Source organism: Elephantulus edwardii, unplaced genomic scaffold (assembly GCF_000299155.1).
Source record: "Elephantulus edwardii isolate Elephantulus edwardi_28Jun2011 unplaced genomic scaffold, EleEdw1.0 scaffold00080, whole genome shotgun sequence".
Taxonomy (NCBI): Eukaryota; Metazoa; Chordata; class Mammalia; order Macroscelidea; family Macroscelididae; genus Elephantulus; species Elephantulus edwardii.
This window is the reverse complement of record NW_006399830.1, coordinates 10967280-10983269: the sequence shown is the minus strand read 5'-3', so window position 1 is coordinate 10983269 and position 15990 is coordinate 10967280.

Sequence of the window (15990 nt, the reverse complement as noted above, 5' to 3'; positions counted from 1 at the left end):
TCTTGACTTTTATTTCAGAGACGCCCTGGTAGCGCAGTGGCTAAAGCGTGTAGGTGACCAGCCCCCTTAGGAAAGGTTAGCGCTTCGAACCTCGGGAGGGATGATGTGTTTGGTCCAGCCGGAACCGACCCATAGCTGACCCTTCAGCAGATGTTCAGAGGCAGTAAATCCCACGGGAGGAGATTGCCTAGCCTTTTCCCACGGAGCAGCTGGTGGATTCGAACCACCTGTCTTCAGGATGACAGAGGCCGCCAGTCCGGAAAGATTTGCAGCCTCGAGAAGGAATACTTCTTTGCGCCCTAGGGTCCCTGTGAGTGTGAACTGATGATAGTGAGTTTTCAACTTCGTTTCCTACTCATTGTTTTTGTTCTTTGGCCACTCCTCAGCTTTTGCCTTGCTGGGAACTGACCTCGGACCCTTAGGCTGCAAAATCTCTTTTTTACAGGCTATGAAAAAACCCCCCACTTCATTTATAGAGCATGTCTTGAAATTCTTTTTTGCACTAGCTCTTGAAAAATTATCTTTTGTCTTGTCCGGTTGAAATTCGTTTTTTTCTTAATGCCTTATTAACTAGTTTGCTCCCAGAGAGTCTCAGACCTCATCACTAGAGTTTCGATTCCAGAGAGTGTGGAGCCAAGGTCTTTTTCACCTTCTTTTCCTGTTTCCTGTGCCCAGTCTGCATCCATCACAGTCCCTTTTAGGTAATAGCAGTAAGGGCAGAAGTTTCTTAATGTGGCGGGCATTGGCCTGAATGAAACCCTTTCTCCTAATTTTTTAATAAACCGGTCATCCCCGTTTTCTAGGATAAGAACAAGCCTAGACAAGATGGGGAATTTACCCTGGCTCCCAGCAAGTAAACCTTGACTCCGCACTTGCACCCAGGCTGCAGGACTCTTGAGATAGTGGTTTGCAAATTTGAGCTGCACAAACATTCAGCTGAGGGCTTGTTAAAACCCATGCTGGGCTACCTCAACCCCAGAGTTCTTGGTTCTGACCGTGGACCTGCACCCCATTTGCTTTTTTTATCTGGTGTCCAGGTGGCTGGCAGGTGCTGCTGATCCCAGGCTCTTAATTTGAGGGTATTTACAGTGGTCTGTTCACTTTTAACAAAATTTAGTTTCAAGTCAGGGGAGTTCAAAGGTTGGGAGTTTGAAGCCACCAGCCAGTGAGGGAGTTGGTGAGGGGAAGATGTGACTGGCTACTTCTTTGAAGATTACACTGTGGAAACACGCTGGAGGAGGTCAGTCGGCTCATACTATGAGTCAGAATTGATTCCATGGCAATGATTTTGGTTTTGAGGGAAATTTATTTTAGACGTTTGCAGTTCGTTACTTTGAAATGAGATCTTGAGACACAAAACTTTTTTTTTTTTAATGAGATCTTAAGGGTCCAAAAATAAGTCAGAAACTGCCTGTTGTAGATGCTTAGAGAACTGGTTGAGAGATTTTTTTTTTTGCCTTTTTTTTTTATGGTAGCTATGATTAAAAAAAGTTTAATATCTTCATCTAAAAGGCAGTGATTTTAAGTGCAGAATAAAATGGAAATAAAAATACTCTATTTTTAAGATTATAGTAGAACTATAGTGACTATAATTAAAATGTGGACTTTTGGGGTTCTTTTTCTTGCCTAAAAGACTTTTTAGCTTGGAGAGGGGGTTAAACTCCTGGAGGCAAGGATTCTGGGGCTTCGTCTGACATACTTTGGACATGTTGTAAGGAGAGACAGGTCCTTGGAGAGGGACATCATGCTTGGGAGAGTGGAGGGACAGTGCAGGAGGGGAAGACCCTCTATGAGGTGGATTGATTCTGGGACTGGGGTAATCGGGATGGGTGTGTCAGAGGCAGAGTGATTGGCACAGGATAAAGCAGAGTTTAGGGCTGTGGTACATAGGGTCGCTGTGAGTCGCAAGCGACTCAACAGCACATGACGACAATAACACACTATAATAGGTTTCTCTCTGGGGAAGGGCAAGTTCAGGGTGTTGTGTACGGTGGAGTAGGAACTGACTCATGGCTGACCCTCCAGCAGGTTTTCAGAGGCAGTAAATCAGGCAGGAGGAAACTACCTATCATTTTCCTGCAGCGCAGCTGGTGTGTTCACACTGCATGCCTTTGGAATGGCAGTGCGGCTCCTTCCCATTAGGCCACCAGGAAGTCAGGTTAAGTTGGAAAAATGGTATCTGCTTATTACTAACATCAGATCAATTATGTTTTATTCTTTTTGATGATCTGTAACATAAAATATATCTTTAAAAACCCGATTTATCAAAAGGAGCGGTAAACAAAACACTGCAAAATTATGACGCACTAATTGGTGACCAGCTGTCTGCTTTAGGTTCTAATTCTGCTACCCAGTGTTCCAATCTTTATTGAAATATATAGAGAGTGAGGAGTTGCTTATAAAAGTTATTTCTTACTGTTGCCAGAGTTAGTGGAATTTCCATATTGTTCTCTGTGTATGCTTCACCCATTCCTCTGTTCACACTGTATTTCATAGTCTCATTCTCATACATTGTGTTTTATAAAATTAATCACCATTGATCCATACCCACCACTGCCCCACTTTTTGTTTTGTTTTTTTTTTTTTACTACCCCACTTTCTCAGGTCTCCAAATAGATATTTTGCAAAAGAGCATGTTGCTCAAGGCTATGGGAAGCCAGACTTTATACCAAATATTATATGAAAACCCTTGTTCAGGAATTGAAGGAATTACAGATTTATAAGTTAGGACTTTTCTTGTGGCAGATCCTAGAAAATGAGCTGTTTGTTCCCTGCAAGACAGGAGACAGTAAGGGGCCCCCTACAGAGGGAGTGTTACTTCCTGAGCTAGAGTTCACCCTGAGGCATCAAGGTTAATAGTTAAGGGTAAATCAAATTCTTGTTTGTGAACCCCTCCTTCCTGAGTCAAGCAGAAGGTTTTCAATAGAAAGAGATTGGCTTCATTTGCATTGAATTCTCTTTGTGATTTACTTCCTGGTAATTTTCAATAAAGATACAGAGAAGCTTGGCTTGGGGTCTTCAGTCAAGAACTGCTGGCCCCCTGTTTTATGCTCTCTGCTCTATCACATTCCTGGCTGTTTGTCTCTTTATTAATAATTATAACATTATTCCATTCTTTGGGACCCTCGGTCTGCAACACAAGGGAGATTTTTTTTTTTAAATGAGTGTACCGTCAAATGGGATCTGATATAGGAGAAGATTGTGTCTCCTTCTTCAGCAGAGCATCTGGTGGATTCGAACTGCACACTTCTGGGATTGCAGTGCAAAGCAGATTTTTTTTTAACTAGTTGAGTTAAACTGTTCATTTTAGTAGGTTTCAGAAAATAGTTTTGGTTTAAGATTTAAAAGGCAAGCGTTGAATATTCCATCGTGTGAATGTATCATAATTTCTCAATCCATTCCATTGTGGTTGGGCATCTGGGCTGTTTCCGTGTTCTTGCTGTGGTGAATAATGCAGCTATGAACATTGATGTACAAGCCTCAGTTCTCATTTTCTTAGGGTATATTCCAAGCAGTGGAATAGATGGATCATGTGGAATTTCAGTGTTCAGCTTTTTGAGGAAATGCCAGACTGCCTTCTAAAGTGATTGTACCATTTTACGGTCCCACCAGCAATGTGTAAGAGCTCCTATCTCACCACATTCTCTCCAACATTTATTACTTGCTGCCCTGCTAAACTTTGCCACTGCTACTGGGGTAAGATGGTATCTCATTGTGGGTTTGATTTGCATCTTTCTTATTGCCAGTGATTTGGAGCATGTCTTCATATGTCACAGGAACAATGATTTTGTGATTAACATGGGAAGAACTGGAGAGCATTATGCTAAGTGAACTAACTTGGTCTCATAAAGACAAATACTGTATAGGATCATTATTGTAGAATGTGTATGAGGACCCAAGGGGGGGCAGCTTAATTATACGAGGATCCAAGGAGGGAGGGAGTTTAATTATAGGGTCGCACAATTTGATGGGTGGAGGGAGGACTTGGTAAAGGAAAGGGGAAAGGTCCCGTGTGGAAAACAATGATTATGAACTTTATGAGCTTTGTATGTAAACTAGTATAAAATTAAATAATAATAAAAAATCTAGACTGGAAAATTCCACATTTCAATCATAATTAAATAATGGTCATTTTAAGATTAAGTTATCTTTTATTATCAGATTCTTGATAGATACATGGTTTCTGAAGATATTCTTCCAGTTGTTTGTTAATTTAGGTTTTTGATAGTCTTGTGATGAACAAAAGCTTTAATCCTCACGAAGCTGTATTTGTTTGGCTTTTGTTATTTGTGCTTTTCTTATTATATTTGATAATCCATAGTTGAAAACTAGGTCTGACAGCATTGCCCCTGCTTGTTCTTCATAAAATGTCAAGTTTTCCTACATAGGTCTTCGATGTATTTTAATTTGTTTCTATGTATAATGTGAGGCATAGATCCAGTTTCCTATTTCTCTACTATTTTTTGAAGATAGTTCTTTTCACATCACATCCACTTAGCATCCTTGTGACAAATCCATTGGCCCTCCATGTTGTAGCTTGCGACCTTACGTCCAACAGCTCTATTCCCTGCTCTATCCTGTCCCAACCCTAGTGTCTCCGACACACCATCCCCGTTACTCCAGTCACTGAGTCAATCCATCTCATCAAGGCTCTTCCCCTCCTGTGTTTCCCTTCACCCTCCCAAGCATAATGTTTCTCTCTAAGGTCTGGTCCATCCTTGCAGCATACCCAAAGAATGTCAGATGGAGCTTCAGATTCCTTGCCTTCAAGGGGCAGCCTTGTTTCACCTTCTCCAGGACGAACCCGTTTGTTCTCTTAGCTACCCATGGTATATTCAACACTCTTCTCCAGTACGACAGTTCAGAGGGGTGAATTTTCATTCTATCATCCCTAGTCATTGTCCAGCTTTCTGATACATAGCAAGTAATTGTGAAGGCCATGGCCTGGATCTGGTGCACCTTAGTCTCCAGACTGGCATCATTGCTTTTCAGTACTCTGGAAATGTCCCTGACAGCAGGCTCTCCAAATTCAGTTTGTCTTTGGATTTCCTGGCTGCTGGTACCAAGAGTGTTGAGTGTGGCTGTTGAGGAATGGCCTTTATTTTTAGACTCTCAATTTTATCCCATTGGTCCATGTGTCTTTGTTTGCCAGTACCAGGCAGTTTTGTTTACTGTAGCTATGTTGTGTGTGCCATTGAGTTGTAACTAATTGAGTTCATAGCTGACCCTTCATCAGGAAATTGTCTCTCTCCCTTGGAGCCAGTGTTGGTTTTGAACTGACAGCCTTTGGGTTGGTAGCCTATGCCTTACCCAGTAGGCTAGTAGTGCTCCTGATTAAGCAGTATACTAGCTGTAAGCATTAGGAAGTGCTGGTCTGCCTACTTTGTCTTTCCATTTAATGGGATGAAGTTTGAAAAAGAAGTGTTCCCCCTTAGCATTGCATTTACCTTCATAACTGCAGTGGTATATTTATCAAGATACTGGTTTTTGGTTGGTTGGGTTTTTTTGTCCTTTCCTCCCCCCTCCGCCAGCTCATGAGTCCCATTTATTGTTCATACTTTTCAGTCTTTGTTCCTAATTTTCCCAAAAGTTCATTGAGCGGGGTCAAGGGAATTGGTGAAGATTTTGTGGTTATGGGTGCAAGCCGAAAGAAGCAGTAGGAAATAGGGTATAAAGTCTCCATTCCTCAAAATATCTCCCCAGATATTGCCCGAAATAGCATGATTGGACATGATTTTGTTTGGGTTAAGACTTTTCTAAGAGTCTTAAAGAAATTGGTCACTCCTATCCAGCCAGTATCTCAGTCCTTATCAAGACATCAGACTCTAGTTGGTCTCCAGGCCAGAAGGTGGCTGTCTTGGTTAGTGCTGATGGCTCTTCCCTAGGGTCACCCGCCAGCCCTCCAGAATCCAGCTGCGCCAAGCTGGAGGCTCGATGTTGGTGGTGTTACACCAGTTGGCATTGGGACGATTCTGAGTCATGGCAGCTGGCTTTAAAAAATATTGGATGTGGGCTGAGCGAGAGATCCAAGATGGCGGTGGAGGTAGAGACAGTGTGGTGAGCTGCGGGAGCAGCGAACCACTTAAAGCAGGGCCATTATGGCCTTCCACAGACTTCGGCTTATTGATAACTGAACACTTAAACAGTTGATGCCTGGCCCTCAGTGAAGATCGAGGCTCAACAGCAGGAATTCAAGGATTCCCAAGGAGAAATGGGTGAGTCTTGTGGCTCCCAAGCCCCTTCCTGCAGAGCCCCTGCTGCGCCGCACAGCAGCTGCAGCTCCATGAGGCTTCCACAGCCAGAACGAATGGATTCTCTCACCCAGGATGGATGCTGGGCACCAGCCCTCCTCAAGAGTGGTACCGCGAAGCCACCACACTGCCACAAGGTGGACTTGTTCTGGAGAGAATTCTTGGAGCCAGGATGGGGGCTGTGGGGGAAGCAGGCGCCCGTCGGCTGCCTGCAGAAGAGGGGCCACACACCAGCCGAGTGCCCATGTGGCGGGGTGGGGGGGCGTGCCCCCAACTGCCGCCTGCGCTCGGGGGCCTCGCGCCTCCCACGGGCCTCCCACGCTGGGGGGGGCACCCTGCTGGCCGCCTGCATAGGAGGTGGGGTTTGGGATTCATGCCTGCCATCTGCAGATTAGGGTTTCCTTGGACAGGCCAAAGAAGACAATTACCTATGCATTGAACAGGCCAAAGAAGACGATTACCCATGCAATGGATTGCTGAAAGTCACTGTGCGTCTGATGACCTTAACAGTGGCAGCATGCACAAGAGGATTTACATCCTAAATGCACCACATATTTTGTTCTGTTGAATGCTTCTGCCAAAAGATGGTTAGACCTGGGTGGAGGAGTCTGTTCACAATTCTCAGGTTCCCTTTATCATATATAAAGGGGGAGGGCAGTGACACCTACTTCAAAATATAGTATGACCACTTATGGGGGGAGTTAAAAGTGGCAGTGCTGGAATTGGAAACACTATCCCTGACCACAGATTCCTCAGTCAGGTGAGGGGACCAGACTGGGGTAGGGACAATTGGAGGGGGAGTATACCAGCCAGCTCCTGGGGGGTGTTGACCTGCTCGGGATGGGCTGCCCTTGGCCCTCGGCCCCCGGCTCGGGGTGAGCCGTCGCGGCCCTCTGCCTGGGATGGGCTGCCCTCAGCCCCCGCTTGGGGCGAGCCGTCGCAGCCGTCAGAGTGAGCTCCTCAGTCCCCAGATTGTGCCATCTGACCCCTGGGTGGGGAAGGGGGAAAAAAAAAGAATGCCTAGGATATCCAGAGAATGTTACGTAGGCCACCTTCTGCCACCCTCCCCCCCAGTAAACCTGAAAGCAACACCCTCAAAGCCCTTCTATTTGTAACTCACAGGTTTGTTCTCTCTAGGTTTGCTCCCTTTCCTATAGGTAACCTTAACTCTGAGTTTTACTCCAGAATTGACCCTGAACCCAGTGCCAGTGACAAAAAGGAAATACAATTGACAGCTAAGGAAGCAAAGGAGGATGGAGCCTCTGGGTTCAACCAGCCATCCCCACTGGACCCACCTGGGAAAACATTTTGCAGTCCAGAGGGGAGCAAATCACAGGAAAATGTCTTCTAACAGAGCAAGAAGGCAAGCAGCTTTAACCCAAGACCACCAGTAAGGTGATAAAGCGTCCTCCCTTCCCCCCTTTACATCTATGCCCCTGTTCAGCATGAAGAAGCCAGAGAGTCAGCATCCAATTCCCAAATCAATAAGACAGTTGGTTTAATTACCATTGGAAAATGCTTGTCATTCTTCTGTAGCATCTGGTCCCCACCGGACCCTCATTGTTTCCTTCACCTGCTCCCCCCACCGACCAAACTGTGTAGCTCTGCAGCTGCATCCTGGCCCATCCTCACCCTTCTGCCCCCAACCCTCACCTCCTTGTACCCCGAATATGTTTTTCCCAATTAAAAAAAAAAAGAAAAGAAAAATATCGGATGTGAAAATTGTATTAGACTCTGTGACAACAGTATTTCACTTCTTGGAAATATATTTGAATCTATTTACCTGAAAGACAGTTGCCAAGAATTTTCTTAAAAGTGGTCCACCAGAGATCACTGGCAGCACATTTGTTCAGAAGTTGTATGTGTGTGTTTAGAATAAGCTTACTCCTTGTTTCTAACTAAAAGAAAGTAGAATAATGCAATATATTGAAGACTTTGCTTATTTTCCGTGTAACATAGCAGCATTGTAATATAAAGAATACTACTTGTTGTACCAAAAACAAATTGAGGTTACTGGCCTGAAGGAATAGAATTTAGTAATTCAGAGGATGTATGTGCTACACTTAGGGACCTCTCCGAATTATCGGGTAGCAGTGATGTCAGTTTGAGGACTCAGGTGCATCTGATTCATGCCGTGATATTTTGAGTTATTTGCAGTGCGTCTGAGAGCGGGACAATGAGTAGGGATGATAGAGGAAGAATTGATGTCTTTGAACTGTGGTGCTGGAGAAGAACACTGAATATCTCATGGACTGCCAGGAGAACAAACAAATACATCTTGGAGAAAAGCAACCAGAGTGCTCCTTGGAGGCAAGGATGATACAGTTTCATCATACATACTTGGGATACTTGGGACATGTTGCTAGGAGAGGCTATTTTATGGAGAGGGCCATGATGCTTGGAAAGACGGAAGGTCGGTGGAAGAGAGGAAGACCCTCAGTTGGATGGAGAGACTGCAGCAGTGTGCTTCAGTGTGGTGGGTTTTGAGGATGGCACAGGATAGAACAGAGCTCAGTTCTGTCGTTTGTGGGGTGGTTATGGGTCTTACTTGATTCAGTGGTACCTAACAACGTGTGCTGTAAAAATTCCTGTGGAGTAAGTCACCAGAGTTATCTTCACCTTCTCCTGCCTGTCTCGCTTCCCTCCTGTGCAGTTCTCTCCTTCCTGGAACTCCCAACACTGTGGCTTTTTTCTATTTCTTTCTTGTTGCTCTTGTACACCTTGCCTTATCCCAGGTTTGTTTCCTGCAGGACTTAACCTACTTTCATCCACTTTTGCTTGGAAATAGCCAGCGGTTGTCTGAGGGACTGGGAGGATTGGCTCACTGTTCTAGCTTTTAACTGGCATTTAAAAAATTATTTTTTCTTTTGTTTTTAAAGTTATTTATTTTGTTGCTGTGTGTGTACCATTGAATCGGATCTGACAGACACAGGAGGAGGTTGCTCCTCTTTCTCCAGCGGAGCATCTGGTGGATTCAAACCTTTTGCCTTTGGGATTGCAACACAGTTTTTTGCCCCTAGGCCACCAGAGCTTCCTTTAACTTGCTTTTTTTTTTAATATTAATAGTCCACTTTTCAAAATATAACTTGATAAATAAAATGAATTTATGATTGAAAGGGAGAAAGGTTGCTTAGCTTTTAGTGGATAAATACGGTCACCCGTTCTGAATCAGAAAGGTGCTTGGATTCAAACTGTGGCGGGTGTTGCCTCCTGATTGTGTGATGCTGAGTGAGGCGCTTGACATTTTTTGTGTCTTGGTTTCCTCATTTATGAAAGTGGGGCTGGTAGAACGTGGCTTTTCTCTTGGGGCTCTGGTGAAGATGAGATGAGTTAAAGTGCTTAAACTGGTACTGGCATAGATTTAGTAAGCATTCAAACTTTAAGAACAAGAATAAATCAGGGGTTTTCCTGTCTCTGTTAATCGTATTCAGCAAGCTTAAGTGTTTGTTAAAATACTTGAATTTCAGAGCCCACTCGAAGGGGCTTGGCAACAGCAACCTCCAATGTTGTTGTTGTTGTTGTTGTTGTTGTTATGTGCCGTCGAGTTGCCTGCGACTCATAGCGACCCTATGTACAACAGCCCTAAACTCCGCTCTGTCCTGTGCCAATCGCACTGTCTCTGACACTCCCATCCCGATTATCCCAGTCACTGAATCAATCCACCTCATAGAGGGCCTTCCTCTCCTGTGCCGTCCCTCCACCCTCCCAAGCATGATGTCCCTCTCTAAGGACCGGTCTCTCCTCACAACATGTCCAAAGTAAGTTAGACGGAGCCTCAGAATCCTTGCCTCCAAGGAGCCACCCGGTTTTAACCCTTTCCAGGACAAATCTGTTTGTTTTCCTAGCAGTCCATGGTATTCTCAATACTCTTCTCCAGCACCACAGCTCAAAGGCATCAATTCTCCTTCTATCCTCCTTGGTCATTGTTCAACTCTCTAATGCATAACAAGTGATTGGGAAGACCAAAGCCTGTATCAGACGCACCTTAGTCTCCAGAGAGACACCACTGCTCTTCAGCACTTTGGAGAGGTCCCTAACAGCAGTCTTTCCCATGGCAATGCGCCTTTTAATTTCCTGGCTGCTGGTGCCAAGACTGTTGACTGTGGAGCCAAGCAAACTAAAGCTGTGTACAATCTCAATCTCTTCACCATCCATCCTGATGCTGCCAATTGGTCCAGTGGTGAGAATCTTTGTCTTCTTGACATTGAGCCTCAATCCATATTGTAGGCTGCAGTCCTTGACCCTCTGCAGCAGGTGTTTCAGGTCCTCTTCAGTTTCAGCAAGCAGGGTTGTGTCATCCGCGTAACGCAGATTGTTGATAAATCGTCCATCAATCTTGACCCCACATTTCTCCTCATAGAGCCCAGCCTCCCGGATAATCTGTTCTGCATATAGGTTGAAAAGGCATGGAGATAGGATGCATCCCTGGCGTACGGCCTTCCCAATTTTGAACTATTCAGTGTTCCCTTGCTCTGTTCTGATGACTGCCTTCTGGTCCAAGTATAAATTTCGCATTAGAACGATCAAGTGTTCTGGGATTCCCATTCTTCTCAGAGTCAGCCGCAACCTCCAATAGTGAGTTTATAAAGGAAAAGTACTTTCTGTAAATAGTTGTGCAGTATATAACTTCATTCTGCCTATCTCCAAACTTAAACTATAATTGGTTTGAGAAGCTCTTTCCCTATGGGATACTGATAGATCTGAAGTAGAAGCTAGTAAGAGTTGAAGAGTATTGCACTTTCCTTGTCTTTATGAAGCAATTAAATAAGGTAAGAAAAACATTTTGTGGCCAGGCCCTCCTCACTCAGGAAGTGACAGTCTGATTTTTTTTTTTCCTTTCATTTTCTGGAAAACATTGCTTATAAATTGTTTGTTAAGAAGAATTCTCAAAAAATTCTATAAAGCCTTTTTTGTTGGCTATAACAAATAGAATTTTGTCTGGCTTGGATTTTCAGATAAAAATTAATTTTAAGAAGAGGAGTTACTAGAACTTTGCTGAACTGAATACCTAGCCTTGGCCTTAGACATTACAGACCTTCCATTAGATGCTCTGGTTCTGCCTTACGTGGACCTGAGGTACGTGGATCGAGCTGAACATAGAAAAAACTCTGCTGACATAGAAAAACCATGCAAATCAGTCCCCTCTGTGAAGAAGAAATTTGTGCCTGTCATTTCCACCCAGTGCTCTTCTCTTCCAGGTGGTTCTAAGACTAGAATGGAACACAGTCAGGAACCTGTTAGGAGAAAACATAGGGCTTAATGAATGCATTAACACCTAGTTTTTGACAGTAAATTCTTAGGTAGGACACCAAACCATGAGCAATAAAAGACAAAAATAGGACGGCATCAAAATGAAAAGCTTTTTTGCATACACCATAAGGAAGAGACAGCCTAATTTTGGGCCCCATCTACCTGGTTATAAACCATGTAAGGGTTTTACATCTGGTCAGGTTGGGTATAGGGACCCTGGTGGCACCATGAATCAAAGGGAGCTCAAAGGCACCTAAAAATAACAATAAAGAGTTCATCTGGCAAGCGTGTGACGGTACTTCCTACATCCCTAGTCCTATAAAACCCCGATCCTGTCACGTTTTTGCCCCTGTGGGATGGAGTAGCACGGGTCCCATGGGTTTTCCGGGGCCGTAAATTTTGACCCACCTTTTTAGCTCTTGGTCACTGCCCCACTGGGCTTCCTCTCATCAGTCATTAGGGAAATGCAAATAAAATTTAATGATACTCGGAAGTTTTTCTTTGTAGTCGCTGAAATAGTAATGGAGAGTTTTCTGGTTAAAATAATTTACCACAATTTTTTTTTTAAAGTCCTGGGGTAGAGAAGGGATCGTGGTTAGTAGAAAAAGCATGTGAAATGATCTGATTGTACCCTAAACCCCAAACCAAAACCGCTACCATTGAATTGACGCTGACTCATATTGACTGTCCTGGGCAGAGTGGAACTCCCCCGTGGCGTGTCCAAGGCTGTCAGGGTTCACCGAAGCAGATGCCATGCCTTTACCCCGTGGAGCAGGGCCGGGTGTGACCTGCTGGTTTGAGACTAGCAACCGAGTGCTTTAACCCCCATGCCTCCCCCCTGATTGTTCAGGTCTCATCTTTCAGGAATGGAAAGAATGGCTGGCTTTTGATGCCATTTACATCCATAACTTACAGTTCTCAGCAGTTTCTTATACTAAGTTAAAAATGGTTTTCTAGAGATGGTGTATTTTTGTCGTGATGATTGTACCTTAGAAAAGTTTTTAGAGTTTAGAAGTTTTTAGCTTTAAAACTTTTTAAATTTAGGGAGGTGGGAGGGGTGTGGGGGGATTGTGTACCAGGGAAGGAGTGTTTCTTTTACTTTTGAAAGAGGAGCAAACTGGTGTGTGGGGGGAATGGGCGGGGAGACAAGTGCAGCAATGAATGGATGGAAATCCAAAATCTCTGTAAATGCTCATTGAAATTATTAAAAAAAAAGAAAGAGAAAAAAAAACCCAAAAAACAGCCATAAGTGTAAAAAATGGACAGAATAAAATGATCAAAAGCCAAAAAAAAAACCCAAAAAACAACAAAAAACCCCAAAACTTTTAAAACTTTTAGCTTTTAGAGCAATTGAGTATGTATTTGGTCTTTTTTGAATCTACTTATTTCACAATTTTTCTTCTGTCGCAGCCCCATTTGTTAGGAGTGTTGGAGACACTATTCACTATTAATCCCCGTTGGGGAAGAAAACTTCCTCTTTTGTGCCTGGAATAGTACCATTTATTCACTTATCCCACATATTGAGGGGCTTCTTGGCAGATTAGGCACCCCGGAAACGGAATTGAGGTGTAATCTACTTCTTGGAAAAGACTGGTCTATACAGATTACACTGCTGTTGAGGACTTCAGGAAAAAGAATCTCAGTCCAGTGTACTTTTTAAAAGCCATTTTGCATTGAAGTGAATTTTTACATTTGGCAAAATTTAAAAATCAATCTTTGAGGAGTAGATGTGACAGAATCAAATCTTAAGTGTAAAATTTAAGCTTTAAAAAAACGCATGTACTTTGTTGCAGATCTGGGATTTGTTTTTATGCTTTCTCTGGTTAATTCTCCTGCCTCATTAGAAAATGTTATTTTACGTAGCTGTAGTAATAAAAAACAATTGGAAAGTAATTAATTTTCAAATTATTTAGGTTGAATTTGGAGCATTTCTTTATAAATGAACAGGTATGTACACATGTACTTTGAAATTAGCTGTGATTATTTTAGGAGACCTGGTGGTGCAGTGATTCAACTGTAACTAAAAGATTGGCACTTTAACTGCACCAGCTGCTCTGAGGGAGAAGGGTGGGACAGTTGGCTTCTGCAAAGATTTACAGCCTTGGAGATGCTGTGGGCGGTTCTCTGTCCTACAACTGGCTATAAGCAGATGATGACAGTGGCCTGAGTTTTGGGTTAAATACTTATCCTAGGGAAACCGAAGTTTGCTAAAGGCTTATGAAATTTTTTAATTTAACATTTAATTTTAATAATGCTTCTTATATTCACTAAGAGCTTGTATAAAGTGCTGTAGTTGCATACATTCTGGTAACAACCTTGCGGAGTAAGTGTAATTATTGTCATTTTCTAGCCGAGTACAGTGGGAGTCAGAGTCCCAAGGTCACCCAGCTGAAGTCTAGACAGGGCTTGCATCCAGAATTCTGTCTGGTTCCCAGCACTGGCAATCACGGGCACTTCACTCTGCAGCTCACTGACCAGTGAATACAAGCGGAGAAAAAAGGTGGACTTTAGATTGTCTGTCCTTACTTCATTTCCTCTTCAGTTCTTACAGGTTAGGGGAAAAAGATACGATCTGGCTTTTCAGTTACCAAGTGATCTTTTTTCAGTTACCAAGTGATCTTTTTTTTTTGATGCAAGAACATAAGGGATTTTATTACAAGCTCTGAGCAGGGACTCTACGCGCACCCCAACGCAGCGGCTTCGTGGCAGAGCCTGCCAAGTGATCTTTAAATTTTACAAAAACCCAAAGACAAATGGTATTGGGTAGAGTAACCGGCTTTTGTTTTTTATTTCTAATTTTATTATTTTGTGTGTGTGTACCATCAAATCGGATTTGACTGATTCAGGAGGAGATTGCCCCTTCTTCTCTAGCAGAGCATCTGGTGGATTTGAACCATGTACCTCAGGGATTGCAGTAATCTGATGTTTTTGCAAAATGTATGCTGTTAATTTGACGTTAAAATGAATACTTTTGAGAAAATTTTCTCTTAAATATTTTCATATATTTTATAGTCGGCTATGAAAACCTAAAAGCCTTGATTTAAAAATAATATAGATCAGAGATTTGATTTGCTAATTTCTAACTTTATTTTTAAGCAGTTGCCATTATATATAATTTTTTAAAACAAAAAGTCAAAACTGAAGTGGTTCCAATGTGGATATTCCTGGGAGGTCACTCAGCCCCGGCTCTGTCCGGGTGGCATATGGGAGCTTAGGGCTCTGCCCACTGAAGTGTATAGTCCCTTTCCACAACGTTGGAGATAAAGCCAGGCCTTGAGTCTGCACCTGCATATTCCTACACCTTCTCATATTCCCCGTGGACAACGACTGAGGCCACAAACCATGCAGGAAACAACCTCTTAGGACACTGTTTTCATCTAGGTTCACTTTTGTTGCTGGATTAAGATTTATTTCCTCCTCTAATTTTGCAGATATTGTCAACTCAGAAGGACTTAAATTAAGGCATGATGAAGAATCTCACTTGCCTTTTGGGAAAGATTTAAAGTTTCAGTTGGGAACTTGGAATGCTTTGTGTCTTTCATAATTGAGTTAAAAGATTACCTAATGATTTTTTAGCATCTGTACATGACCTAGCAATTGATTACAAGTTTAAGTACCTAGGTAGCAGCCAAGTTTCTAAAATAAAGATGATGTTTTCTTAAAAAAAACACTACTAAAGTGGACTCTATTTCTCCTGCATACTAAAAGAAGGTGATGTGCTGGAAAAGGGGAGGGACAGAGAAAGGAAGGAAGACCCCAAACCAGATGGAGTGGCACAGTCACTGTCACAGGGGCTGAAGTGTACCAGAGATGGTGAGGACAGCACAGGACAAGGTTCTGGTCTGCAGTTCATAGGGTCTCCATGAGTCCATGGCACCGACCACCACCCCAGTAGCTCAAGTGTGCAGTAGTTTTCCACTTGAATCATGTATACATCACAACACCACTCAGCATCCTTCCATCTCACAGTCTGTTTTATTATTAACCAGTATTATCATTCTCTTAATGTACCCAGTGTATAAAATAACCTATCATAGATTTGTATGTATAGGGAAGAACACTGTAAATATAGACCTCAGTAATAATCTACCGTTTCAAGTGTTCTCTGAGGGTCTTCCAAAGATAAAGGGGAAGATGTTTCAAGAAAGGGCAGGAAGCCAGAACGAGAAAAAAAAACCCCACAACTCAACCCAACCAAAAGACCCTGACGTTTTGACCGGAGTGAAACAGAAACTGAAAATCGAGAATGTGTGGCAGAAGGAAGAAAAATGGTTTTTTGAAAGTGGATGGAAACAGAAAGCCATTATTTGATCATTCAGGTTTTTTTAGTTCAGCAAAAATATTTTTTTCACGCCGATAACTGACTGCTTTGTGCATCTGCTTATGACTTGCGCCCTGAGGCACTTTCAGTGTGACATGATGTGAGGCACTTTCTGTCTGTGTGATGTGGTAGGAGGTACTTTCTGTGCGATATGGCGGGAGGCATTTT